Here is a 25820-nt window from a genome sequence, read left to right as displayed (position 1 = left end):
CATGACGGAGAAACTGCCCTACAAAGTCGCTGACATCAGCCTGGCCTTCTGGGGACGTAAGGCCCTGGACATTGCAGAGAACGAGATGCCTGGACTGATGCGCATGCGCGAGATATACTCCGCCTCCAAGAGGCTGAAGGGCACTGGTATTGCCGGGTGCCTGCACATGACCATGGAGACAGCTGTCCTTATTGAGACCCTTGTCGCCCTGGGAGCTGAGGTGCAGTGGTCCAGCTGCAACATCTTTTCCACCCAGGACCATACAGCAGCTGCCATTGCCAAGGCTGGCATTCCCTTGTACGCCTGGAAGGGCGAGACGGACGAGGAGCACCTGTGGTGCATTGAGCAAACGCTGTACTTCAAGGATGGGCCCCTCAACATGATCCTGGACCACGGCGGCGACCTCCCCAACCTCATTCACACCAAGTACCCACAGCTCCTGGCGGGCATTCGAGGTATCTCTGAGGAGACCACGACCGGAGTCCTTGCACGAACCTGTACAAGATGAAGGCCAATGACATCCTGAAGGTGCCTGCCATCAACGTCAACGACGCTGTCACCAAGAGCAAGTTTGACAACCTCTACGGCTGCCGGGAGTCCCTCATCGATGGCATCAAGCGGGCCACAGACGTGATGATGGCCGGCAAAGTGGCCGTGATCGCAGGCTATGGCGATGTGGGCAAGGGCTGTGCCCAGGCCCTGAGAGGTTTCGGGGTACGTGTCATCATGACCGAGATTGACCCCATCAACGCGCTGCAGGCCGCCATGGAGGGCTACGAGGTCACCACCATGGACGAGGCCTGTCAGGAGGGCAACATCTTTGTCACCAGCACGGGCTGTGTCGACATCATCCTTGGCCGGCATTTTGAGCAGATGAAGGATGATGCCGTGATGTGTAACATCTGACACTTTGACGTGGAGATCGATGTCAAGTGGCTGAACAAGAACTCTGTGGAGAAGGTGAATATAAAACCTCAGGTGGACCACTACCGGCTGAAGAACGGGCGCCTTATCATCCTCCTGACTGAGGGCTGGCTGGTCAACCTAGGCTGCGCCATGGGCCACCCATGATGAGCAACTCTTTCACCAACCAGGTGCTAGCGCAGTTAGAACTGTGGACCTTGGGCTCCGGAGCCGGGCTATGTGTGTGTGTGTGTGAGGGGGGGGGGTGCTCTTCAGATCAGCAGGCCCTCCCAGGTCCCTGCAGGCCTGTAGAGTTGAGCCTGTGGGCGGAGGCTACATAGGCAGGAGCATGTCCTCAAGGGTGGGCCTCCTGCACCGGCTGGAAAGTGCTGGGGCCGCTATGTTACTGGTGCTGAGTCACAAGGCGCAGCGCCTGCCACCTGTGCCGGCTGGGAAGGGCTGGGGCAGGCCTAGGAGCGGGCACTGGGGACCCCACCAGGGCCGCTGGTGGTGAGAGCCAGCTGGAGCACCTAGACGGCTCCGGCAGGGACTGCAAAGCCATGTCCTAGGCTCCCCAGCAGGAGGAACATTAATTGCTTAAGCCGCTGGCCCTGTGAGTGGCGCAGGCTACATGGCAGCGTGGTGCAAGCCAGATCGGACAGCAGCGGCTCTGGCGGCAAACTGCGGGGGGGCAATGGCGCTTGTCCTCTGCCCAGGCTCAGAGCTTGGAGCCTCGGGCCACTGGAATCCCCATGGCGCACTGGGGAGGGCAATGCCACTCCCGCAGGAGTGCGGAACCCTGTTGCTTGTGCTCCCAGTAGGCAGGGGCACCCACTGCTGTGCCTGGCACTGTCAATGCTGGAAGGGGAGCCCTCAGCAGGCAGACTCAGTGCCCAGGGCTGGGGCTTCAGGTCTCCGCAGGCCAGCCTGCAGTGGCTCAGGCAGAAACACAGTGTTGGGATAGGATAGGCGCGGGCTGGGCTATGGCTTCTGCTAGCGGGAAGTGCCCAGCGCAGTTTCCTGGGCAGGGAGTGGAGCGGGCGCCAAGCTGATGGGTGTGGGTGGCCGGGCAAACGGAGTGCCGGTGGAGAGGTCCCAGGTAGTGGTGCGGGTGGATGGTCCCCTGTGGGGGTCACCACGCAGCCCCAGATGGCCTGCAGGTCAGTTATCCTGGCGTTGGATGAATGGAGGGGAGGGATGCAGGCCCAAGGGCAGATCGCTGCCACGTGGGGAGAGGGGAACCGTGGGAAAGGGAAGCTTTTTTTCCTCGTGGGGTCCACGAGTGGGCAGCTGCTGTAGGGGGTACAGCGACCACTGCCGTGTCTCGGCAGGGCAGGCAAGTGACTCTGGGCTGGGGTCCTGGTCTGGGGATGGTGTGGGACTATTGCTAGTCGCAGCGGCGATGGCAGCAGCCTAGTGACCAGAGATGTCCCAAGAATGGGGTCCTGTATCGCCCAGGCCCCTGCTCAGGAAAAATGCGTGGGGTGGGGCTTGGGTGCTGTCCCGGAGGGATATTTCACTCACCACACTCCTACCGCTTGGCTACCGGAACACCAAACCTGCTTTGTTCAAAAGAGCTCTCAGAGTATGCGGGTCCCCTGGTTGGCCATCTTCTCAGAATCACCGGCCTTGATAATTTAATAAATTATTATTTTGTTATATCTTGCCCTGTCTGATGTCTCCCTTCACCCACTTTTCTGTTGTCTGTCCCCCAGGGAGGAGGTCACATTAGATCCTTGTAAGATCCTTGTAATCGGTTCCCTCTTTCCAACCCACTCTCCCTCTACCCTTCCAGTATCGCCCTCACACCCCTGGTCCTGAAGGGATCATCCACCCTGGATTCTTTGTGGTTCCAGTTCCTATCTGTACCAGTGCACATCCTCTGGTCTAGCCACACTTGCAAGGTGGAATTCGGATCATGATAGTGGGGGTGGGCAGGGGAAGGAAGCATTTAGGAACTAGAGGAAAGTCGTATTTTTCACATAGAAAAATTCTAGCACATATTCAATGAAGGGTTGTCACCAATTCTACTCAGGCTCTTCCAGAAGACAGAAAGCAACAGAAAACTCCAAACTCATTTTATAAAGTGAGCATAAACCTGATATCAATACTAGGCAAGGAATCCACAGTCAGAAAACTACAAACATGGATACAGATGCAACATTTTTCAACACAATTCTGGCTAATAGAATACTACAATATATCAAAAAAGTAACTCACCATGATCTAGCAAGATTCATCCAGGACTGCAAGAAAGATTCAACATTAAAAAATATACAATCTAGCACATAAGCAAAACAAAGGAAAAGGTGGAAAAGGTAGAAAATGCACCCAACAATATCCAACACCTATTTCTAATGAAACACTTAACAAAATAGGAGTAGGAGTAAAATGTTTCCATACAATAAAGGCCATATAGGAAAACCCAATGACTAACATCACATTCAATGGAGGAAACACTGAAAACGGTTTCTCTGAGACTGGGAACCAATCAAGGATGCCTCCTATCTTCACCCTTATTTAACAGTATCCTAGAAGTACTAGCCTGAACCATTAGACAACAAAAATAAATCAAGGGAATACAACTGGGCCAAAAAGAACTGAAGCCCTTGCTATTTGTAGATGCTTTAATTTTATGTATAGGAACCGCCAAAGATTCCACAACATGATTGTTGGGAACAACTGAGAAATTAGCAGGCAAGATTAGCAAGCAGAAATAAATATACCAAGAAAGCAATACCATTTTCAATAGCCACACAAGAGATGAAATACTTAGGAATAAACATAACCAAAGTAACCAAAGAAAGACCTCTATATAGAAAACTACCACATATTCTTAGAAGAAACCAAAAGAGACCTACACAAATTATAGAATGTCTCGTGTGCATGGATAGGAAGTCTTAATATCCTAAAATACTACCTAAACAATCTATAAATACAACACAATTCTGAGGCGAATGCCAATTTATTTCTTTAAAGAAATAAAAAAAACAAAAACATTTTAAGAACCTCCTATGGAGAGGGAAGAGAGCTAGGATAGACAAAGAACTTAGTAAGAAGCACAAAAGGGAGGGGGGAAAGGGGAGGGAGGGGAAAAAAAAAGAGGACCTGATGCAAAGGGCTTAAGTGGAGAGCAAATGCCTTGAGAATGATTGGGGCAGGGAATGTATGGATGTGCTTTATACAATTGATGTATGTATATGTATGGATGGTGATAAGAGTTGTATGAGTCCCTAATAAAATGTAAAAAAAGAAAAGAGGAGAAAAAAATGATTAGGGCAAAGACTGTACAGATGTGCTTTATACAATTGATGTATGTATATGTATGAACTGTGATAAGAATTGTATGAGCCCCTAATAAATTGTTAAAATTAAAACACACACACACACACACACACACACACACACACACAAAAGAAGCACAAAATAGGAGTCATTTCACAACCTGACCTCAAAACTTACTGCATGGCCACAGTAGCAAAAACAGCCTGGTAGTGGTACAGCGACAGATACACAGACTGATGGGACAGGATAGAAAACTCCGCAACAAAAGCATCCACCTATTTTTTATTGGATCAAAAATATTTAATGGAATAGGACACTTTCTTCAACAAATGATTCTGAACCGTTGAATATTTATGCACATAATAATGAAACAGGACTTTTTACCTCTACTCATGAACAACAATGACCATGAGATTAATTAGAGGCCTAAATCCCAGAGCTATAATGAGCATCAATGAAAAAATTGGGACAAAATTAAGAGCCCCATTGCAAGGAATACACATAGTACTAAATATAATAAAGGAAGCACAGACAGTGGAAGACAAAACAGATAACTGGAACTTACTAAAAATGAAACAGTTAAACACATCAACAGAGTAAAATGAGAATCCTCAAATGGAAAAATCTTTAGCAAAGACACGACAAAGGGCTCATTACTAAAATCAACAGAATTCTTCGACACCTTAATAAGGAAAAAAAATAATCCAATGAAAAAATGGGGAAAGAAAGTCATGAACAGAAAGTTCTCCTTCTTGACTAATTTTAAGTCTGTTCTAGATTTCAAGATATTTTGCTTTCTTATTGATTGAAATATTTCTACGTTTATTTTGCTCTGCTTAAAATTTTTTTTTTCTTGTTCTTGGAGATGCAAATCCAAACAACAAGGAACTATCACCTTACACTGAGAATGACAGCTTAATTAGAAAAAAAAAAAACAGTAAACAACAAGTGCTGGAGAGCGTGAGGAGAGATTGGAACTCTCATATACAGCTGAAGGGTCTGTAAACATGTCCAAATGTCTGGAAAGTAATATGGAGCTATGTAAAAGAACTGAGAATGGAAGTCCCATATGATCCAGCAATTCCTCTGCTGGGTATTTACTCTAAAAAAAGTACGAGACAGAACACAAACAGACATATACAACCCCATGTTCGTGGCAGCATAGTTCACAATTGCAAGAAGTTGGAAACAGTTCACCAGCCCATCAGTAGAAGAATGGATAGAGAAGCTTTGGTACATACACACAGTGGAATACAATATATCGGTAAAACAAAAACCAGATTATGAAGCATTTCATGACACAGATGAACCTGAAGAACATCATGCTGCGCAAAGTGAGCCAATCACAAAAGGACAAATATTGTATGAGACCACCACTATAAGGACAAACGCCGAGGTGCAAGTGAGTCATCTCTCTTCGGGTCATGTAACTATTTAATCTGGTCACCAAATGCATCTGGTGTTTGAGAAAGAAGCAAGTGAGGAAGATGCCTAACATTTTTAGTTGGATATACTGGTCAGGAAAGATATCCTTACATTAGAGATACTGTTGGAAGATGCTGGGATGAGTGCAGAGTGAAGGAGATGCTGCATTTGAGTTCCTTATAGTCGTTCCAGGTGGAGAGGGGTGTTGGGGAGCTAAAAACTTGAGTCTGGTTATATAGATCTGGAACCATCATGAGATGCTTGTGTTCATGACAGGGATATAGCTTAATCCTGATCAACATACTGCTTTACCATCCATTTTTATATCTAGATTTTAATTTGTACTTGATTCTGACTAAAGTGAGAGAAATTAATGAAATGTCTTCTTTCACTTCAGTCAAGACAAAGAAGTCTTCCTCCCGCCCCCTTAAAGTAATTTTGAAGGACCCTGTGGGGAGGTCTATCAGATAGAGTTTATTTATTTAATGAAAAAGAACTTAATATGTTGGTTTTTTCCCCCTTGGATCTTGATTTTTCTTGTTACCTCCTTCTCCTTTCTGGGCTTTTCAGGGAGGGAAATGGGTTAGCAACTCAGCCAAAATATTCTTGAGAGTTTAATTTCTCAACTGTTTTATAATCCTGCCTGGTTTATATAAATAATCTCTCTTCTGCTTGTACTTAGAGGAGTGTGTGTGTGTATACACATGGGGGGTGAGGGTGAAATGGGATGGCTGTGAGTTTGCGGTCCAGTTCAATCAAGAGAACTAAATCCTCACAATGTCTGAATTGCCTGCTTAGGTTCTGACTTTTATTCCTTATCAACCGGCTCTTTCCATGATTCTGTGTTTCTGTGGGTATGCTTTGGGCTGAACTGCTAAGCCTGGCAAACTGAGTAAGGTGACTTCTCTGAAGGTTTGCTGAGAGGATTGATGACTCTAGAAATGGTCAGAGAGAAATGACTGGAGGACTTGACCCTCAGTGGGCACAGCTGGGTCCACACTTGATGTAGATCCCACAATATGTAGCTGCATGTTTATGAGTGGAAATCATTCTTGGCTGCCTTCTTTTTGAAAAAAATACTGTCTACTAAGAAATTTTCTGATGACATTTTTTGCTAATCCAAGTCTCCAACTCATGCCTGCTCTGCCCTTCTTGGATGGATTATAACCAAATCAGATGCAACATCTTCTTCGTGTCCTAATCTAATGACAGCCCTCCTGACCAAGCTCAACATCTTAATTAGAACTTTGTAAAGGAATTCTTATCAAAGATCAGTGGAAAGTATGTATATGTAGGGGCTGGGGTCTTGGAATCCAGCAAATGTGAGTGGTGCAAATGTCTTTCTGAGAGCAGGATGATTTTTCTCTGGCAGAAAACAGAGGGAAACTTTGTCAATCCGAAGTTTCCCACATGCTTTGAATTTTATCTTGGGAAAGTAAATACATTGCTGTTTGATTTTAAGTGAGGAAAAATATTTTGAATGGCTGATAATGGGCCTGTGTGAAGCTAATGTGCATTGTCATATATAACTTGGCAAGTCCTCCAAAATATGTATTATCATCATTATTATTAAAAATAGGTACTATCATGATAATTCACTTCATGCAAATGAAATAACAAACAAACAAACAAAAAACAAGGATCAGAAAGTTAACCAATATATCCAAAACGGATCAGCTGACAAGTGTGCTCAGATTGCATGACTTTCACAGTACTTTCTCATATACTCACAGATAAGATTCCTCACCCCCAAAATGTGAGCTCTGATTAGGTATGATGATCACTATTTGAAAAATGTCGAAATTGCAGCAAAGAAAGTTTAAGTGACTTGTAAGCACCAGGGTCACAAAGAAGAGATAGCAGACACAGCATTTAATTTTGATCAATGCTTGGTCCAGACATTTTTCCTGCTACTCTAAATTGCCTGCTCTCTCCGGCTGCTCCTGTATTCAATCTTATTCCTGCACCTTCGTTTTTCGAATGCTGGACAGTTGCTCTCTTCTAATTTCCAATCTTCAAACTTAAAGTGCTATTTAATGAGCCCCATTGGAAACATATCAATGACAGTGCTTTCTGTTAAGACTACAAAAACCATCTCAGAACCATAGATGTAAATGATACTAAACTGATTAAACACATATTTACTGAGGATGAGCAAATCCGTAATAGCCATAAATATCCTCCTTGGTCATTAAAATCTTAAATATGTTTCCAATAGCAATGCAACCATTTATATGATAATTTCCCGAGTAAAATAGAATTCGATGCATGTTTGATGAGTGTGGATTTCCATTTATGACCCTAGTAGGGATAGCTTTGGATTGTGGGTTTGGTATAGAACAATGATGTTCTCTCAAAAAGAGGGGTGTGTCACGAGGAGCACAGGGAAGATAGCATGATTTCTAGTAACCCCCCTCCTCCACCATACTGATGGATGTTTCCCTTGACCTTTCACATGGAGTGCATGCCAAGTGTGTCCAGATATATGCCCTGGGTGAAAGTCAAGGCAGAAAAAGCAAGGCTATCATATCAATACCAATAGACTGACTTGTCACCTCTTGTGGTATTCCTGTCAAGTCTTTGAACTTGTTATTTAATGGCTATAAAGAAAAGGAATTACATAATAGAATTTCTTTGTGGGGACAAGATGTACAGCCATTGCAAGATTGCTGGCATTTTAGGGATAGAATCTGACTGCAACCATAGTAGAGTTTTTTTTTACACTGAAATGGAATTGGTTGCATATTAAATCATTGAAGAGATGGTTTTTCTAACACCAACTTTTAATATTTGGTCTTACTTTATACACTATCATGTGTATTGTTCTTATTAGATGCTGTTGAACCAGTTCCTACTCATGGCTACATTCTGCACAAAAGAATGAAATACTGCCTGGCCCTATGCCATCCTCACAATTGTTCTTATGCTTGAGTCCATTGCTATAGCTTCCATGTCAATCTGTCTCATTGAATTCACCCCATCTCCTTGAAAAAGTTTTTGTTTGCTGTTCCTCCACTCTACCAAGCATAATATCATCCTCTTGGGCTGGTCTTTCCTGATACCCTATCCAAAGTATGAGAGATGAAGTCGCGGTATCCTTGCCTCTAAGAAGCATTCTGGTTGTATGTCTTCCAAGATAAGAAGTGTTTGTTTTTTGGCAGCCCATTGTACTTTCAATATTCTTTGCCAACACCATAGTCCAAGTATAGATTCCTTAAGTATTTATTTATTTTTAAAAATAATTTTTAAATTTTAACCTAGGTGGGGGTTTACATTCAAAGAACAACTGTCAAGGCAGCAGTTTGAAACCAGAAGATGCTTCCTACCTTTGAAAGAGTTACAGTCCCAGAAATCCACAGGGTGGAGGGGCAGTTCTACTCTGTTGTATAGGGTTACTGTGAATTATTTTTAGTCCTAAAATAGGTCCCAGGGATCTATTTTGTCATCTACATATGTTTATTTGTTATATTTGCTAGTAGGTCGATGGCTGGTAATAATGTTCATCAGTTTTTCACTGATGATTTTTATAACCCTGGAATTTACATTTAGGTCTGTGATCCATGTTGAGTTCGTTTTTTTGTACATGATTTGAGGTATGGGTCCTGTTCCATTCTTCTGCAGAAGGTGATCTAATTTTGCCAGCACCGTTTGTTGAAGAGAGTAATTCTTTCCCATTTAATTTTTTGGCCCTTGGTCAATGATAATTATCTGTAGGTGGATGGATTTATTTCTGAGTTCTCTATTCTTTTCCTTTGGTTTATGTATTAATCATTGCACCCTTACCAATCTCTTTTAATCACTGTGGCTGTGTGATGGGATGTGTGATCTGCTAGTGAGAACCCTCCTACTTAGTTCTTATTAAGAAGTGTTGGCTTAACGTGGTCATCAATGGAGAAAATATGAAAACAAGTCCACTGAAAAAGGGGACCAGACAAGGGTGCCCCTTGTCCCTACTCCTATTTAATATCGTATTGGAGGTTCTAGCTAACAACACAAGGCAAAGAAAAGACATCAAAGGTATTCACCTGAGGAAGGAAGAGGCAGAACTGTCGTAATTTGCAGATGATATGATTTCATATATTGAAAATCCCCAGAACTCACCAAGTGGAGTGTTGGAAGTGATAGAGGAATATAGCAGAGTTGCAGGATACAAGATCAACAAACAGAAGTCTATTGGATTACTATACACATCAGACAAGATCACAGAAGAGGCAATTAAAAAGAAGAGGTTCTTTTAAAAAGGGTATTGTAAAAAGTACCTTTTACAATAGATAAGCACAAATTGAAATACCTAGGGATATGCCTGACTAAAAAACAAAAGATCTGTATGAGGAAAACTACAGAACACATTACAAGAAAACAAGAGTGACCTCAACAAAAGCAAGAATATTCTATGCTCATGGATTGGAAGACTCAATATAGTAAAGATGTCAGTTCTGCCCAAGGCACTACATAAATTTAATGCTATCCTGATATGAATACCATTATTCTTCTTTAAGGAACTGGAAAAACTGATTACCAACTTCATGTGGAGGGGGAAGAAGCCCAGAATTAGCAGAGAACTCCTCAAGAAGAAAGACACAGTGGGAGGGCTTGCTCTACCTGACTTTAGCACTTATTACACAGCCACAGTGGTCAAAACAGTGTGGTACTAGTATAACAACAGATATTCAGAGCAATGAAAAAGAACTGAAGACCCCGAAATCAAAACATCAACATACAGACAACTGAATTTTGATAAGGGCACCTAAAATACCAAATGGGAAGTGGATCCCCTCTTCAATAAGTGTTGCTGGAAAAAAATGGATATCTACCAGCAGAAAAATGAAGTAAGACCCTTACCTCACTCCATGCACAAGAATAAACTCAAGGTGGATCACAGACTTTGAGGTAAAACCCCAAACTATTAAGGCCATTAATGAGGGAATTGGGCAAACCTGAGAACTTGGCACAAGGAATACATAGACTATTGGAAATTGGGAAGGATACAAATACAGGGGAGGCACAAAGTGACAAGTGGGATATACTGAAGAGAAAACACCTGTGAACATCGAAAGAATTCACCAAGAGAGTAATAAGAGAGCCCACAGACTGGGAAAACATCTATAGCAATGACACACCAGACAAAGGCCTTATTACTAAAGTCTACAACACTTCGCCAGCTTACAATAAGAAAAAAAACTAACTGCCCACAGAGGAGGTTGGCAAAGGACCTGACGAGTAGTTTCACAAGGTCAGAAATCCAAATGGCCAAGAGAAAATGTTCCCGATCATTAGCCATAAGAGAAATGCAAATTAAACCAACTATAAGATACCACCTAATACCTTCAAAGATAGCTCAATTGAAAAAGTCAAAAAGTAAAGTGTTAGAGGGGCTGCGGTGAGATAGGAACTTTCAAGCACTGCTGGTGGACCTGTAGGTATGTACAGCCATTATGGAAATGGATTTGGCGATATCTAAAACAGATGAAATTAAGCTACCATACAACCCAGAAATCCCCCCACTGGGCATATACCCAGAGGAGGCAAGAAACAGACCATGGCCAGACATATTTGCTCCAATGTTCATAGCGGCACAGTTCACAATCACAAGGAGGTGGAAACAACCCAAATTTCCATCAACGGACAAATGGATCAAAGACTGTGGAACATGCATACAATGGAGTACTACACATCCCTAAAAAGCAGCAATGAACGCATGAAGCACATTACTGCATGGGAAGAACTGGAGGAAATCATGCAAAGTAAGCCAAGCACAAAAGGACTAGTACAACATGAGCCCACTGAGGTAAGCTTAAAAAAATTGGGGAATAAGAGAAAAGTTACTATATACCTACATTCCTGGGGTAAGGTCCAGCTACTATGGCAGGGGCCAAACCCAATCCAGGGATACATATGTCAGCCAACTAAATAGGAGGGGGAAATAAGGAGGAAAAAATGACCTGGGTAGGGGCTGAGCAGGGCACTAACCCACCCAAGGGAAGGTATTGTTTATATATCCACAGGAAAGGGAGAGACCTGGCTTCAACTGATGCACCAAGACATGAATACAACATGCTGACATGCAAAACGGAACCAATATAGAGGTCTGCGGGGCTGGCCCCAATCCTAACTATGTGGACCCCTCCCCCAGAAGAATGCACTTCTAGAACTATAGAGCTTGGTGAGAGGGGTGTGTCTGATTAGAGCACACAGGAGCAAATGCAGAAGAATGGAGAAGGAAGGGAACACATGCTGGCCCACCAAGCCCCAAGGATGATATTCCTGCTCAGAGCAGACAATGCACAGAGAGGACTATAGGGCTGGCCCCACTATGAGACACGTCGCTCACTGAACCATAGTGCTGTAGGAGACAACACTGGAGACACAGTGGGGGAATTGTGTCCAATCTGACCACATCCCACTGGGGCAAAGCACTAAGGGCACACAACAGAGCAGCAAGGGGAGCAAAGGGATGAAATCCCCAGGGAAAACCAAAACTAGACTTTGGAGACAGAGTATGGCACCCCATGAGAGTTGACTGGAAAACACTCATAAAGGCCAACAAACCAACCTTGAATGATTTATAGGCTTTTCCATTTTTGTCAGTGGCTTTCTTTTTGTTGTTGTTGTTATTGTTTTGTTAGTTTTGACTTACTTTGTAGTTTTGTTTGGCTTTGCCTGGTTTTTGTGCTTATTAATGTTTCTGCATGTCTATTTAGACAAGATAGTCGGGATAAACAATTTGGAGATGAACAGAAAGAACCGATGTTTTGGGGGAATACAGGAGAAGGGGAGGTAGGACAAAGGAAGCGGGGGACCCACCAAGACAAGGGAAAGACAAGTAAACTCAAATCAGTGGAGAGAAGGTATAGGATGCCTAGTGGGGCTCAATGAAGGGCAATGTGGCAGTGAGAAATTACTAAACCCAAATGAAGGCCGAACATGATGGTGGGACAAGAGGAAAGTAAAAGGAAATAGAAGAAAGAACCAGGAGGCAAAAGGCATTTATCAAGGTCTAAATACAGGCATGTGCATATGTAAATATATTTATATATAATGAGAGGGGAATAGATTTATGTACTTATATCTATATGTTAAGAATTAAGGTTGCAGATGGCCATTGGGCCTCCATTCAAGTACTCCCTCAACATAAGAACACTTTGTTCTAATAATCCAGGACTCTGTGATGCTTACCTTCCCGACGCAATCACTTAAGACACAATGGTGCATAAGCAAATGTGGTGAAGAGAGCTGATGGTGCCCGGCTATCAAAAGATACAGCATCTGGGGTCTTAAAGGCTTGAAGATGAACAAGCGGCCATCTAGCTGAGAAGCAACAAAGCCCACATGGAAGAAGAACACCAGCTTGTGTGATCATGAGGTGTTGATGGATCAGGCATCTAACACCCAGAAGAAAATCATACCCAATGAGAATGGGGTAGGGGTGGAGCGAGTAGAGTGGAGACCCAAAGCCCATCTGTAGATAATTGGATATCCCCTCACAGAAGGGTCACAAGGAAGAAATGAGCCAGTCAGGGTACAGTATGCACCATTGAAAGACACAACTTTCCTGTAGTTCCTTAGTGTTTCATTTCCTCCACTATCTTGACCTCGATTCTATCTTATAAATTGGATTAGACCAGAACATGCACACTGCTACAGACAAGAGGCTGCAACACAGAGAATCCAGGATAGATGAACCTTTCAGGGCCAACAATGAGAATAGAAATACCAGGAGAATAAGCGGAAGGTGGGAGGAGAAAGGGAGAATTGATTACAAGGATCAACATATAACCCCCTCGCAGAGGGATGAACAATAGAAAAGTGGGTAAGGGGCGACAGAGAACAATGTAAGACATGAAAATAATAATCTATAACTTATCAAGGGTTCATGAGGAAGGGAGGGTGGGGATGGAAGGGGAAAATGAGGAACTGATAGTGCCTAAGTACATAGAAAATGCTTTGAAAATGATACGGTAGCACGTGTAGAAATGTGTTTGTCACAATGGATGAATGTATGGATTGTGATAAGAGATGTAAAAGTCCCCAATAAAAGTATTTAATTAAAAAAAGTTTTGGCTTATCTTGGGTCTCTTCCTTCTCTACATGATGCTAGTAATTAGTTTTTCCATTTCTTTTTAGACTGAAGTTCAGCTCTGGATCAGCATTGCATTATATTTGTAGATTGCTTTGGGTAGTATTGTCATTTTCAGAATATTAAGCCTATCCATGACATGGACTATTCTTCTACTTATGTAGATCTCTCTTGGTTTCTTGCATTAGTGCTCTGTAGTTTGCTTTAGATACGAAAACTGGTTAGGTTGGTTCCTAATGATTTCTTTTTGTGTGTGGCTATTGTAAATAGCATTGTTTTCTTTTGTTCAGAGCTCTCTTCACGATTATACAGAAATCAGATTGAATTTTAGGTGTTAATCTTGTATCCTGCCAAGCTGCCAAATCTCTGGATTGTTCCCAACCATGTTTTTTGGTGAAGTGTTCAGGATTTTCTACTTATAAAATCATATCATCTGCAAATAATAAGAGTTTCATTTCTTTCTTTCTTTCTTTTTAAACCAATCTGGATTCCTTTGGTTGATTTTTGTTGTCCAATAGGTCTGGCTCAGTCTTTCAGCACCATGTTAAATATGAGTCGAGATAGGGGCATCCTTGTGTGATTCCCATTTGCAAGGGGAATGCTTGCAATTTCTTCCTGTTGAGCAAGATGTTGGCCACTGGTTTTGCATATTGTGTTATTGTGTTGAGAGGTTTCCTATCTATTCCTATTTTGCTGAATGTTTTTATCAGGAATGAGTGTTGGATATTGTCAAATGTCTCTCATACATCATTTGATATGCTCATATGGTTTTAATCTTTTGGGTTTTTATAGGGTGGATTACATTAACTATTTTTCTAATGTTTAACTGTCCCTGTGTTCCTGGTATAAATATGACTTGATCATGGTATAATTTTTGTTTTGTTCTGTTTAGATATATTGTTGGCCAATTTAGATATATTCCATTGGCCAAGATTTTTAAAAAGAAAATTGGCATCTATGCTCATAAAGAATATTAGTCTGTAGTTTTCTGTATTTGTAATGTCTTTGCTTGGTTTATATCATGTTTATGTTCCCTTCATAAAATAAGTTCACAAGTTTTGTGTCTTTTTCTATATTCTTAAATATTTTTCAGAGGATTAGTTTCAACTCTCCTCTGAATAATTGGGAGAATTCTGTGGTGAAGTCATCTGGCCCTGGTCATATTTAAAAATCATTTTACTGGGGGCTTATTTAGCTCATCACAATCCATATATACATCAATTGTATAAAGCACATTTGTACATTCATTACCCTCATCATTCTCAAGACATTTCCTCTCCACCTAAGTCCCTGGTATCAGCTGCCCTGGACATTTTTTAATTGGTAGTTTTCAATGACCTGATCTATGATCTAAACTAATGGTTTAGTTGAGGGTATTTAAAAATTTTTTAGTTGAGGTTTTCTACCTCTGTGTTAGTTTGGGTAGATAGTGTGTTTCTGGAAATTTGGCCATTTAATCTAGGTTTTAAATTTGGGGGAGTACAATCTTTCATAATAATGTGCTATTATTTTAAAATTTTCATTCGGCCTTGTGGTGGTATCACCTGTTTCAACTCTTATTCAGATATTTGCATTTCCCTTTCTTTTTCTTTGTTAATTTTGCTAGCAGCTTATTGTTTTTCTAAGCCTTTCAAAGAGCCAACTTCTTATCTGGTTGATTTAAAAAAATTTTCTCCTTTCTTGTGTTCATTATTATTAGCTTCTTATTTCCTCCTTACCTCCTCTATAAGATCCCTAAGAAATTACTTCTATTGATTGACTCATCTTGGATTTTATATAAAGAAAAACACACAATAAAGCAAAAGAAACAAACACAAAACACCCTCAAGAACATTAACAAAATAAAGCAGAAAAGCCTCATAGAAAGAAAGCATTAATTAAAAACTAGCACAAATTTAAAATTGCTCAAAGGAAGAATAAATGATAATGTGTTAAATTTAACCTCATGACTTCCACATTAGTTCATTTTCTAAGGCACTCCGAGAAGAAGGTTATTTACTTTCCAGCACTACTGTCAATGGGGGAATTCGCTGGAGGCTTACCAAATGGGGGGACCCTATAAGTAGATTTTGGGTTTCCACTGTCATTCATAGGCTTCTGAAAACTGGCTGTTCTGAATGCAAACTTTAATGCCATTTCCTACTATGCCTGGGATTTTATTCTTCACAGCCTTTGGGTCACACAGGTAATCAGCATGTTGATGGGTCTTATTTTGTTACGTAGTCTGTTACTCTCTGCATTTCAACTGGTGCATTGAACCCTGTGACATTCAGGGTCATTATTGGTATGTGTCAATTTGTTACTGTATTTTTGTTCTCAGTCATTTTATGGTGTTATTGGTTTCTTTGGCTATACTTTGGGGCTGTTTTGAATATTGTTTTAAATTTATTGATTTCTGTATGGGGTTGTCTTGTGTATTGACCACAGGGTTGTCCTTTTTTGATTATATGTCCTGAGTACTCCACTTAATATTTTTTGTATGTTGCTCTTACTTTTAGCAATTAATTTATTCTCTTTATCTAGATATACTCCTTTTCCTCCCTCATATTTAAGAGATTATTCTGACGGTATAGGATTCTTGGTCAGTAGTTTTTCCTTTCAGAATTTCATATATGTCATTCCTTTGTCTTTTTTCCTGCATGGTTTCTGCTGAGAGATCTGAGCTTATTCTTATTTGGTCAACTGTTCTTGTCAGAATTCTCTCCTGGTCCTTGATATTGAAAAGTTGTACTATGACACATTTTTCTTTTGGGGGGCTATCCTATTTGAAATTCTTGCCACATGTTGAAAACTTATTTTCTCTTCTTTGTGTGTTTTCAGGATGGTTTTGTCTTCTTTTTTTAAAAACCATTTTTTTCATGGAAAATATTTCACTCTTAATTTCAAAGGTTAAAATGGATATGATTCCACACTTCAATCATGTCAATTAGTATTGTACAATTGCTACTATACTCAGTTTCAAAACATTTTCTTCCTCTTGAACTCCTTGATATCAGCTCCTCTTCACCACCCTCTTCCCCACTGTGCCTCCCAGGGACCCTTGTTCTACTTGTTGTGTTAATAGGTTGACTACTAGTTTCATAAACTGAAATACAGAAAAACATATAACAAAATTTCAAGAGGGCTACCCATAAAGACAAAATATATCAGGGATAAACACCTTTATGAAAAGAAAAAAACCCAGAAAATGTGGAAATCCAGATCAGACCCAATGTGTCTCAGAGGGAGGATCAAGTGACAAGGTTTTAACCATTCAAGTCAGGTTTATCATTGTGATTTCCTATAATCATCCCTCCAATACTCGTTATTTGGTAACCCATTTATTCCTATCATCCAATTATGAATAGGGGGAACTCACTGAGGTGCATTTCTTGTGTAGATAAATGTATCCAAGATTTCTTGTGTGTTAATTTAAAAAATTTATTCCTCTTCTAGAATCCTGATGAGACTTAAATTATATTCTCAATCAATTCTTAGGTTTTCTCCAGACTTCATTGTTCTCTTTATTTATTGTTCCTCTTATATATTGCAGTAGAGAGTTTTATCTTCAAACTCACACATTTGACTTTCACTTGTTTATTCTATTACTCTATTCTCTTAAACTGTGTGTAATTCTGTTGGCTAGGATTCATAGCGGTGCTGCGGTGACACGTTGGGCTACTAACTGTAAGATGTGTGCTTTGAAACATCAGCCTGCTTTGGGGGAGAAAGATGAGGCTTTCTAGTCCTGTTACAATCTTAGGAACTCACAATCTTAGGAACCTTGTCATATATGGTCACTATGAGTTGTCATCAATTTGATTATTTTAAGTCTGCTTTCTTAGTGTTCATCTTCTGGCTTTCTGTTTGGAATTTTTCTTGTAAGATTTCTAGTAAAGTTTCTATCCCCACCCCCCTATTTTTCTCTCATACTCTTTCTTCATTTACATTCTTCTGAAGATTTTTACCTGGTAGTTCCAAAGCTTTTCTTCTTCAGAAAATTCTTTTGATTCTGGGTTTCCCCCCATTCTTGTGTGTGTGTGTGTGTGTGTGTGTGTGTGCATGCCATGATGATTGATTCTGCAGTAGTGTATTGAAACTCTTAGGGTTGGGAGAGCTGCGGGGTCAGGTGAGGGTGGTTGTTTCTGATGATTGTTGCTGGAGAATAATACAAAACACAACACAAAAGGAAGAAAATGCAAAAATGAGGAGAAAGAGAAAAAAATTAAGAGAGTAAGATAGATCAAAAAGTAATTTGAAAGAAAAAGAGAAAGGGAAAATGGCAGCTCAGAAAAAGAAGAAAGAAAGAAAAAATTGGGAAAATGGACTGTCACGTACAAAAAAGAGGACACGGAGAGAGAAGAAGTAGAAGAAGAAAAGAAGAGAGAAACAAAAACAAAAAAAAGGAGAAAAAACTTGTTTGGGTGGATTCTTCTTCTCTTGGTCCAGGAGCACAGAGCAAGTGGGGCCTGACTAGAGTGCTAAGCTGTACAGGCCCTGTGATATGCATTGACCTATGCTGGACTACTAGCACTGCTGAAATGCTTGGGCCCTGGACTATGTGCTGGTCTGGCTAGGGCACTGGGTTTCATGGACCTGGGTTTGGCACCAGCCATGGAGGCAATTCTTTGGACATTGAGTCATGTTGGGCACCAAGTCATGTCTGGCCTGGTTCCTGTGTGTTCCTGGGTGATCAGGTGGTTGGACTTGAAGGCACTGAATGAGCGTTGGATGCCTTGTGAATGTGCCTATCTTTCTCCCTCTCCGCACCTTACTCCTATAGTCTCCTTTACATGAAGTTCTATTCATTTAAACTTCAAGCCATTTTCTGAGATCACGGGTCACTTGGTCCCTCTTTTATGCCAATTCTTCCCTGTTTTTTGCAGAATGATCCCTTCATATGATCATTCTGTAGACCACCTTGCTTCTGCATCTCTACATTATTTCTCGATCCTGTTGCTGATTAACCAAATATTTATTAATTGCCAAATATATAAGATAAAATTAAAATTATGTCTATTTGCAGATGAATGAGTTGTTAAGTGTTCATGGTGAGGTATTTAAGTGCTTAATGGCTAATTGAAAACTTGAGAGTTCAAAATAATCATTCATTATGTGACAGAAAAACATGACACTCTGCTTCCATTAGAGATTCCAGACTGGGAAACAGTATGGAGGAGTTCTACTTTAGCCTATAGGGCTGCTATAACTTGGAATCAACTTAGCGAGAATGGATTTAAAAAACATTTTATTGGCATACAGTTTACATATCATACAATTTAATCAATCATATTAAGAACAGCTGCACAGTCATCACCACAATCCATTTCAGAACATTTTCTTCTCTTGTCAGTTTAAAAATTACTTATTTATTAATCATTACTATCTTTAATTTAAATCATTTTATTGGGGGCACTTACAGATATTTCAACAATTCATAAATCAACTATACCAAGTAAACGTGAACATATGCTGCCATTGTTATTTCAAAACATTATTTTTCTACGTGAGCCCTTATCAGCTCCGTTTTCCCCCGCCCACCCTTGTGAACCCTTGTTAAATGATAGATCTCTATTTTTTCATATCTTACACTGCCTACTGCATCCTTTCACTCAAGTTTCTGTTGTTTGTCTCCCTGGGATGGTGGTGGTGGTGGTAGTTATATAGTCATGATTGCTATCAGTCCCCCCCTTTCTCGCCCTCCCCTCCCCCTCCCTTCATGGTATCACTGTTCCCATCACTGTTTTTGAGGGGTTTAGCTGTCCTGGCTTCTGTGTGCTGAAAGCTCTTATCTGTACCAATTTACATACTCTATTCTAGCATTTGTGAGGTAGAAGTTGGGTTATGATGGGTGTGTGTGCAGTGAGGAAGCATTAAAGAAACTAGAGGAGTGTTGCGTGCTTTGTTGGTGCTAAACTGGCTCAATCGTCCCATATGTGTGACCCTTCTGTGATGCAATGTCCAGTTGTCTACAGAGGGGCTTCAGGTACCTTTTCCTTCACATTGATATAAGTGTTTGTTTTTGATCTTCTGGTACCTGATCCTTTCCACACCTTGTGATCACACACGCTGGTATGCTTCTTCCATGTGGGCTGTTGCTTCCCTGCTAGATGGCTGCTTGTTTAACTTCAAGCTTTTAAGACCCCAGGTGTTATATCTCTTAATAGTTCGGCACCATCAGCTTTCTTCACCACCATTTTGTCTTCAGTAATCGTGCCAGGAGGGTGAGCATCACAGAAAGCCAGGTTGCTAGAACAAAGTGTCCTTGTGTTGAGAAGAGTTTTGTTAATTCTCCATTTCCCACCATTCTCCCTTGCCATGACTGTGGATAATTTTTAACCCAGTTATTGTCTCTATCGATTTACCTATCCTGGATTTCATGTGTGGAAAATTATATAAAACACATTAAAAAGCACACAAGCAAACAAACCAACAAAACCTACAATGACTAGATGAATCTTCAATCAAGAGAAAGTAGAAAATATTAAAATCTGAAACAATTTGAAAATGACTCAAAAGGGAGATCCAGTACTAAGGTAACTATTTACCCTAACAGCCTCTGCCATAATTGACTTCGCCATGCTCTCTGCCTGACAACAAGGCCACTCACACCACCACACTGTGGCCCAAGAGGATTAACCAGAAGCTAATCCATGTGTGGACTCTGAACTTGGATTGTGGGCTTCCACTGTCATCCACAGCCTTCTGCAAACCAGTGCTCACAATTAAGCTCTGATGTCATTCCTTCCTTCGGATTTGGCTTTTTATTATTTATAATTGTTGGATCACATAGGCGGTGTGCTTCTTAATTGATGCCTCACTTAGATGGCTGCTTGTTTGAAAACAAGCCTCTATGATGCTATTCCTTCTGAGAGCTGGCCACCATCTGATTTCTCCATACTTTTAATTCTATTTGCAGATGCATGATCTTGTATGTAGAAAAAATTAAGGTATCCACAAAACAACTACTACAACAAACATATTATTGTTGTTAAGTGCCCTTGAGTCACTTCCAACTCACGGAGACCCTATGTACAACAGCATGTAACATCGTCTAGTTGTACACCATTGTCACAATTGTTAGGTTTGAATCCCTAACTAGCCGCTGTGTGACTCCATCTCACTGAGGTTCTTCTTTCTCATTTTCCTTCTGCGTTGCCAAGTGTGATATCCTTTTCCAAAACCTGGTCTCTCCTGATAATATATGTCTAAAATACATGAGCCTAAGCCTAACCAGAATTCTAAGAAGAATTCTGACTATTCTTCTTTGAAGTCAGTTTTGTTTTTGCTTCTGGTAGTCCATGGCACTTTCCATTTTCCGCACCAGCACAACCACTCACATGAAGATTCTTATTTAGTCTTCCTTATTCATTGTCCAACTTTCACATGCATATCAAGTGCTTGAATATATACCATGGCTTGAGTCAGGTGCACCTTAGACTTCAAAGTGACATTGTAGTTCTTCAACACTTTAAAGAGGTCTTGTGTAGCAGATTTACCCAATGTGGTCCATCAATTGACAGATGCTTTCATGAGCATTGATTTTGGATCCTTGTCATTCAGAAGTAAAAGTAATTAATGACTACCCAACTACACGGGATAGCAGATCTGATGAATGCTTAGGTTGATCCCAGCTCTCCACGGTTAGTCCTCTAGGTTTTGGTTTATGTATAATAAGTTTCTCCATGGGGTGGGGCTTTTTCCTTACAAAATTTCTCCCCAGGCCATCAGAATTGTCCTGCAATGATGAAGGCTATGGTCAAGTGTCAACTTTGTTAGGCCACGATTCTTAGTTGTTTGGGAATCTTATGCAGTCATTCTCTATTTTGTGATCTGGTTTGAGCAGACAATCAGGTTAAAGCTAATCAGTTGAAAGCTAACCAGTTACCTTGGCTGTGGGGCTTGCATCTATCATGCATGGATGTTCTGGCAACACTATGTCTGGATCTTGAGTCTGAGTCACCACTCTCTAATTGCCAGTGTTGGGTTAGTGCACATAGCCTTCTGTCTGACCTGCTGATTTTGAATTCATCAGCACGTACATCCATGTAAACCAGGAGACCCATCCAGCCTCACACTTGAACCATGGATTTAGAATTTAACAGACTTTACAACTGCATGAGGTCATCCTTGAGATCAATCTCTTTTTCTGTATTTGTACATATACTTCACTGGTTTTGTTCCTCTAGAGAACCCAACTTAAGATATACCCCCAAATCTTCAAAACTATGTTCCTTCTGCATTCTTCCCCTCTAATGTAGCCTACTCTCCTATCTTGTATTAATAATTCCATTATGTTATTTCTCTGTCTCCATCCACACCACTATAATTTGTGATCCTAAGAAGCTATGTTTTCATGAAATAATCATTTTGAAATTTTCACTTCTTACGGTAGAATTTGCTTTATGAATAAGGCATGGCAACTTGCTATTCATTCCTAATTTGGTAAGGAAAAAATCCATGACTTAGAATAGAGTTTAGCCATAAACTAATTCAGCTTATCCTCCTACACAAGTCTTCTATGTCTATAGCTGCTATTTAAACACTCGCAGTGGCACTGAGCAGTCAATTCAACTTTCAGATAATTCTGTTAGACATCTTTTGTTGTTTGTGACAGGGCTGAAATGCACTTCCCACCCACTAGCCCCATTTTTGGGTCACTGTTAAAAGGCAGTCTCTGGCTGAGTTGACTACCTGTGCTGTCTCTGCAGATGAATGGTTAGCTATGTCAAGGCTGAGGCTCTGTGCTATCCTTATATAAACTTAGTTATTAGGTGAAGAGACCTGAGTGAACTTTTGATCAGAAACAACTGACTGAGGATGAGAATAGTGTACTTTCATAAGTGCTAAAGTGCCAGTGGAATTTTCCAGAGAAGCCAGGGAGTGACTATCCATAGCTGGGAATGGTACAATCTAGTGACTACCTTTCCATTTGTTGATGGATGGGAAACAAGTTTTATGTAATATCTTCCATCTGAGCTTCAGTTTTTTAACCCATGAGAAGTTAGTGTATAATGTATTATTATACATTATGTATTGTTAGTTGTTAACAGTTATAGCTGATTCATAATGACCTCATATGTAACAGGACAAAACATTGTCTGGCCTGACCTATTTTTGTAATTCTTCAAACCTAGAGGACTCATCTTCCAGCACTGTATTACACAATGTTATGCTATGATCTATAAGGTTTTTATTGGCTACAAATCAATAAATTAGAAGTAGACTGCTGGATCCTTTTTCCTCATCTGTTTTAGTCTAGGAGAAACCTGTCCACAGTGGGTGAACCTTCTGGTATTTGAATTTAATTTTTGTGCTCCAATTAAAGGACTATTTTAAGTCTTACATTTCAATATGGCTTATCGTTGAGAAACTATAAGAACAAAAGAAAAGAATGATTTCCTGAGTGTCCCTACTTGAAATTTCCTCAAAGTAGGGAGATGTTGATTTCCTCACAGAATCCTCAAGGAATCTGTATACCTAGAGATTGAGCAGTTTTGTTTGTCACAAACTCAAAACAAGGATGGGAACCACACTAACTACAAATGGAGATAAAACAGAACCCCCAAGGTCACCCGGCTTAGCATTGGATTGAGCGATTGGAGGAAAGTTGGCTTCTTTCCTCAGTGGTTCCCCTAAGACATACCCCCAATTTCCCTCTTTGTGATCTCTTCTCCTGGCCAGTCTTGCAGTTAGAATGGGCACATTGGAAGGCCCGTACTATTGTGTTAGACTGGGGAAATGGTGCCTTGAAGTTCCCTAGACTTAGACCTTCATACAAATGTTGAAAGTGTTCTTAGGCTTACCATGTTGGCTAGCTCAAACCACTGGGATAAAGGCTTAGTTAATATCAAAGGTAATATCATTGTTCCTGAGAACTTTCCTGTCTAATTGACTTTTTAGGAGCATAGCAAGCACTAAGCTTCGAGAGAGGCATAGAGACCTCATGTCTCTCTTCTTTACTGCTAACGCTTGGCTTAGAGCCATATTCCAGGTCACTCATGGACCTACGCCTTAAGACAGGCACTGAACCGACATGATCTCTTATCATAAGTAGGAATCAAATCAGGTTCCTAAGATACATGAGTCATTGCCAACATTTTTGAGTCTAGAGGCTCTGAAAGTATTTGGGGGTGGCATGGTCACATGAATCACCACTAAGGAGCTCTCTAGAGACCACTTTTTGTTATTCTTTTCCCTGACAGATATCAAAACACAGAGTGACATCTTGTAACCCCCCACAAGCATTAACAAAGACCTTGGGGAAAGAACCAGGAACCCTGCCTGGTTCTTAGCTATGTTAGGCAGCAATCTTGCTTTCCTTTGCCAGGAACAACAATCCTATGATACTTCCCTTGCTGGAGACAAGTTTCCTGCTGCTTCTAGCAGAGATCGGAAGGCAGATGTCAGCCAAGTGGGTGCCATTTGTGCTAGATCTCAGTAAATGTATGTCAGGATTAGGTGAAATATGTCAAATTGTAAACAAATCTGTGCACCAGATAAAAGGTTAGAAAAGACCCATCCTGAGCTCTACCTTTCTGTTCAAATTTACTTTCTGCAAGGCAGAGGCAAACATTCCACATACTGTGGAGCTGGTCCAGAATAGTTACTGGGGCCATGAATTAGGATATGGGGTGCAATAAGAGTACTGGTCCCTTCATAAGAATGCTGATATTGGAGGTCTAACTTTCACTAATTATATGACCTTGGGCCTCAAAAGAGGAAATAGTTTTCACACAATTCTTTAGTGTGAACAGTATATATATAAAAAAACAAAACAACATCCAACCCCATTGTTAATTCTGACTAATGAGCAGCCCATGTGTGTCAGGATAAAATTACTTCACAGTATTTTTAATGCTTGTGATCTTATATAAGCAGTGCCTGAAGTCTTCCATTTGGGGCACCAGTGGATAGATTCAACCCACCATTGTTTTGGTTATGAGCCCAGGTCAAACCATTTGTTCATTTAAATATCCTTTGTACTGAATTAGGGAGTCCTGGTGGCATAATGGTTACAGTTGGGCTGCCAACTGCATGGTTGGCAGTTCAAAACCATCAGCTTCATTGTGGGAGAAAGGTGTGATGCTCTACTTCCAAGGAGTAGAGTCTTGGAAATCCACAGGGGCATGTGCCAGAATTGACTGGATGGGAGTGGGTTTTGGTTTGGTAGTGAATCGGACTGCTAACCTCAAAGTCAAAAGTTGGACTCTTCCTGTTTGTTAGCCAGATTAGTGGCATTAGGATCGGAAGATGGCTTGTTAACAACCTGTGACACAAGCTTGCTTACTGACCTCCAGTGAAAGAGTGAGTCCTTTTATAGCCAATTTCGCCTGCTTTAGCAACCTTCTGAAAACTGTAGGAGTACATGGCTGATGCAGCTAACATATTCAGCTGCTAACCAGAAAGTTGAAGTTTCAAGTCCACCCAGAGATAACTTAAGAAAAAGACTTGGAAATGTATTTCTGAAAAATCACTCATTGAAACTCCTGTGGAGGTAAATTGCACTCTGACTTACATGGGGTAGCCATGAATCACAGTCAATTCAATATTAATTGGCTTTGATTTGGAGCATCATAAACTTACGGTCATCGAGTTTATGACAACTCATAGAGACCCTATAGCACAGAATAGAACTCCCCCTATGGATTTATGAGACTGTAACTCTTTATAGAAGTAGAAATACCATCTTTCTCCCATAGAGCAGATGGTGATCTTGAATTGCTGAACTTGCAGTTAGTAGCCCAATGTATAACTATTATATAATGATGGCTATGATGATCATGATGCTGATAAATCACTAATATCTATTAGTGATTAATATAGTCTAGGTATCATGCTAACAACTTTACATCTATCACCTCATTTTATTCTTACAAAATTCCTTTTTTTTTTTTTTACAAATTCTATAATATTTCCCAGAGAAGAGGAGCAGAGACAAAGGTTTGATTAGATGGCCAAAATAATATGTAGCTATTTCTTCTCCCAAAGATTTAGATAACATTTCTCTTGTAGCTCTAAGTTATTTCCCCTCTCACCTCACATAATACACTACTTGGAAAAACTCCAGCCACCATAGATGTATGCTGTTACAACACACTGTAACAGTGGGATATGCGAATATCCAACTTGGCTGATATTGGTTCTCCCC

General features: G+C 40.8%; 1 pseudogene; it reads left to right on the top strand.

Annotated features, from left to right (window-relative positions):
- LOC142422689 (adenosylhomocysteinase pseudogene) lies at window positions 1–23903 on the top strand (annotated as a pseudogene).
- Window positions 23904–25820: the final 1917 nt, after the last annotated feature.

The sequence above is a fragment of the Tenrec ecaudatus genome, chromosome 12 (assembly GCF_050624435.1).
Source record: "Tenrec ecaudatus isolate mTenEca1 chromosome 12, mTenEca1.hap1, whole genome shotgun sequence".
In the NCBI taxonomy this organism is placed as follows: Eukaryota; Metazoa; Chordata; class Mammalia; order Afrosoricida; family Tenrecidae; genus Tenrec; species Tenrec ecaudatus.
The sequence above is the reverse complement of the archived record's forward strand: the minus strand, read 5'-3'. Positions and strand labels throughout refer to the sequence as shown.